Consider the following 4801-nt stretch of genomic DNA (forward strand, 5'->3'; position numbering starts at 1 on the left):
AGGATATGGCTGCAAAATCCACCTGCTCAGAAAATTATACTTTCACTTGGATTAGCATGAATTGGATCAGATGCTAGTCAAACTTTACATGTACATTACAATTCACATATATTGCTGTCAATAATGTGCCCCAGCATACCTATATGGCTCATTATTTGATCCCATTCTCTACAGCCCACTGGTCAAGGAGGTAAAGTCAATGTGATCTGCTACCTCAAACTCATGTTACCATGCCTTCCCTCCCATAATGGACTATGACTCTCCATCTGTGAGCCAAAACAAAACCTTCCTGTCTCATGCTGCTTTGTGATGAAAAATTAACTAGCATAAATGTACCCGGAGTGGGAATAGTATTGTCAAAATCTGACCATGTCATTCATAGGCTTTTGGAACTGGCTTCTCAGAGGAATGAAGAAGACCTAGGAAGTCTTCTTCCTAGGCATAGTTTTGTGCAAAAATACAATAGATAAATATAGATATATTAGATAGATAGATAGATAGATAGATAGATAGATAGATAGATAGATAGATAGATAGATGATAGATTTGCAGAGTGTGGAAGACAAGAATGCAAATATAAACATAGTAAAGATGTTCATGAGGGTTCAAAAATTGACACTGTGCTCTAGCAAGAACTTGGAATAAAGGTGATTTTGGTTACATTTGAGTATGTGGTAGATAGATAGATAGATAGATAGATAGATAGATAGATAGATACATACATACATACATACATACATACTTACATAATAGATAGATAATTTTTTCCTCTGTAACCTCAAGTACATGAAAACCTTGGCTTCACATAAATCTAGAAACATGCAGTTTACAAGGTCAAGTTCTCAAGGATATGGCTGCAAAATCCACTTGCTCAGAAAATTATACTTTCACTTGGATTAGCATGAATTGGATCAGACGCTAGTCAAACTTTACATCTACATTACAATTCACATATAATGCTTTCAATAATGTAGATAGATACATAGATACCATAGAAAGATAGATGCTAAATAGATAGCAAGATAGATAGATATAAATATATTAGATAATAGATGATAGATGGATGATAGATATTAGGTAGACATTAGATAGGTGATATATATGATAGATATATGATAGATAGATAGATAGATAGATAGATAGATAGATAGACAGACAGATAGATAGATATAGACAGACAGATCAGCCCATTTTCTGAAAACCTTTCTGAATTTGAATTCTAAAAAAAGAATTGACCTAAGTGCTCAGTGAAGGAAATTCAGGATAAGAGGACATTCAGGCTGGTTGTTGTTGTTGTTCTTATTATTATTACTATAATCAGTTCATTGTGTGTGTGTGTGTGTGAGAGAGAGAGAGAGAGAGAGAGAGAGAAGAACAGAAATACACTTTAATAGGTAGTTTGGCAAAGAAAGGAATGTGGAAATGTTCAAAGTTGCAGATAAGGTCCATAAAAAGGAAAGAGTTGCAGTTGTTATAAAGTCAAGCAAATTTGAATAAACCTTTTCTTCTGCACTGGGACAGTAGGAGGATTTTCCTGAAACACCAAATTCATTTCAAAAGAGAGTGTCTGAACCTAGTGGAGACATTGCTTACTCTAAAAATGCTCTAACTCTAAAGCAGTGCCCTCAAACTTCCTAATGCTTAATATAACTCCCTGTACTGTAATGATGCCCAATGATAAAAGCAACATTTTGCTACTTCATAACTTTAATTTTGCTACTACTGTGGATCATAATGTAAATATCTGATATGCAAGATCCAAAGGGGTTGCAACCTACAGGTTGAGTATTGCTGCTCTAAAACAACAGGCTAGGGATGCAGTTTCTCAAGTTTAGTTACCAAGGCACACAAAGTTTGTTGCAGCTGTTTTAAGAGACCAGGATACATCTGTCCAGAGAATGTGATAGCATCATTCATATGCTGGTTTACAGGCATGCAAAGTATGAATTATGGAGGCCTGCAACAGGCTAAAATGTCACTCAGTGAATGCAAGGGGAGGCGCAGTCAGACACCCTTTAAGGTTATACTGAAAGGTCATGTTGAATGCATGAATGTGTAGCTTCAGTTACAATTAAGACCATAAGAACTTCAAGATGCCAGGACCATGGTATATCCACCAAGGCTAGCTATCAGCACTATCTGGAATCTACTCATGGAGGAGATTTTATGTTCTAAAGGTGTCAGAGCTAGAGGGATGAATCTACTTAAGGTGATTAGGGCCTAGACTAGTTCTTAATAAGATCCAGGTTTCACATGGGGAGCTGTAGGGTTTGGTATTTCCTCTGTTGAGTTTCACTATTGCTCCGGATTGATTTCATAGTGGAAATGATCTAGAATGCCCTAGGGAACAATTTTTCTGGACATATCTCTGAAGGATGTCCTAGAATACGTTAACGGAGGTTGGAATAACCACTCTGATTGCTGATGGCATTATTACCATGGGCTAAGGTTCCAGACTCCATAGAAATTGACAAAACAGGGGTGCAAAAGCATTCATTTTTTCTGCTTCCTGACAGTGGGCATAAGAGATCAACCTCATGCTCCTGCTGTTAAGTCTTCCCCATCAGGATAGACTAACCTCAAGTTATGGGCCAAATTAAACCTTTCTTCCCTAAGTTGTTTTGTTATGTATTTTAACACAGTGACAAGGAACTTAAATAATGTCCATGTCCTTGTCCAGTGGACATGTCCTTGGAAATGTCCTTCTGTGATACTTAAGAGATTGTCTGAGGTTCAATAATTGCTCTGAATGTAGACTTCTGAACAATGTTAGAACTTCTCCAACTTTGGAGAACTGGGTAAATTGATTATATCATTTCACATTATGAGATTAATGTCAAGCTTATAGGCCCTAGTGAAATGTTCTGATTTAAAAGTGATATGTTCGGGTGGCAAGTGCAAGAATGAAGTTGGCAAGTATTGAGCTGGCAAGAAGTGGGCTTGGGATAATTACTCTTCATTGTCTGGATTCATCTCTGGTGTATATTTGGGAAGATGTTCCCATGGAAGTTTAGATTAAGAAGAAAAATACTACCAGTGTGGATGGTAGTATTCCATAGGCTAGCATGATAAACTAAATATAAAGGGAGAAGAAAATACATCAAAGTGAGTTTGTGCATACTCTCTGTCTCCTTCCATCACATACAATGTGATCAGCTGACTCATACACTCATTGTCTTGCCCTCTCTGCCATAATTGATGATTCACCTCAAACCATGAGCAAAAATAAATGTTTCTTCCCTCAAGTAGCTTATCCTCAGGTATTTGGTCACAACAGAAAGAATATAACTAACATAACAAGTATGTCTACTCTCGGGTATGTAAGAGATTGAATCAACAAAGTACTAGAAATTTGTTTCTTTTATTTATAAAAGCAATGATATATATCCGCAGTGTAATGTCAGGCTACATTTTATCTCATTATTTGAATAACAATTTTCTTCTGTTAAATTTAATATGAAAATAATAGTGTTTATTAAATAGAAAAATTAACACATGTTCTCAGAAGTTGATATTTTCTCTCAGTAAGTTATAATTTTTCACATTGAATCATAACTATATTCTGTTGTTCAAGATAAACTTATTCCATCTTGTATCATTTGAACTATTTTTTCTTTAAAATCATGGAAATGTTTTAAAAACCATTTGAATTATTAAGAGCTACATATTTTTAATGCTCAGAGATATATTTTATAAATATTTCTACTTTTACTATAATATTCTATAATGAACACAGTTTCATTTACCTTATTTTATTTGCACATGTACATTTCTGATCATAATAAAATCTAATTAAAAAACAAATATATAGAGTATGTTTCACAATGTCAACCAACCACCTAAAACTCATAGTAAAACATTGAAAATCTGCATTAACAGGTTAATAGCAGTTATTAGATGGGGAAATAGGTATTGTCTTCATTACTGCAATATTTTAGACATGTTGACAATAATCGTGTTTTAGATTTATAAGGCCATATAAGAAGAAAATTTGGAAGCAATTTAACAACGATGTGCCTGTGCTTTGCACTGAGAAGTAGATGAAAGAATAGTCCACATGTTTCACTGAGGAGTTTTATGACCTAATAATAATAAAAATCAAACTCATAATAGCAACAGTTACAAGAGGTAATTTTTATGTGAAGGGTGTTATGTGTTCAGGACTGTCTGAAGTTTTATATTCTTACTCTTATTTTACTTTGGAAAAACAACCTCATGAGGTAAGGTGTATTACAATGATGATAACCATCTTACAAACAAGAATCAGGATTAAAAGGAAATATTTGAGAATAAAAAACTTGTCCATCGGCTAGTGAAAGGGTAGGCCAATGTTAAGGATGACATTTCTGGTTCCAAACCAAAATGAAATAGGTGGAAATAGAAAAAAAAATGACCAGCACCAGCAGCAGAAAATGCTTATTCATATCTAATTCAGAGCCTGTGTCTCTGCCAGAGAGTTACTCTGAAGGATAAGTTTCATCCTGTAAAACAGACAAACCCAAGTCATTTTTTGACACTTTAAAATGATATTGTGCCTGCTCACTCACTCCCTATGTAAGTGACTCTAGCCAGCTCCTCCTACCCTATCAGCATTGGGGTAAAAGTCACTAAAGAACATATGGAGTATAGACACACAGCAAGAAAGGGAAGGAGATAGAATGGAGAAGAGAAAGACAGAGAGACAGAGACAGAGGTGAGGTGGGAGGAGGAAGAAGAGGAGGAGGAGGAGGGCATGATGGTGGTTGTGGTGATGGTGGGGGTGGGGGTGATGATGATGGTCATGATGATGGCAACGACGATG

The sequence above is a fragment of the Rattus rattus genome, chromosome 3, assembly GCF_011064425.1.
Source record: "Rattus rattus isolate New Zealand chromosome 3, Rrattus_CSIRO_v1, whole genome shotgun sequence".
In the NCBI taxonomy this organism is placed as follows: domain Eukaryota; kingdom Metazoa; phylum Chordata; class Mammalia; order Rodentia; family Muridae; genus Rattus; species Rattus rattus.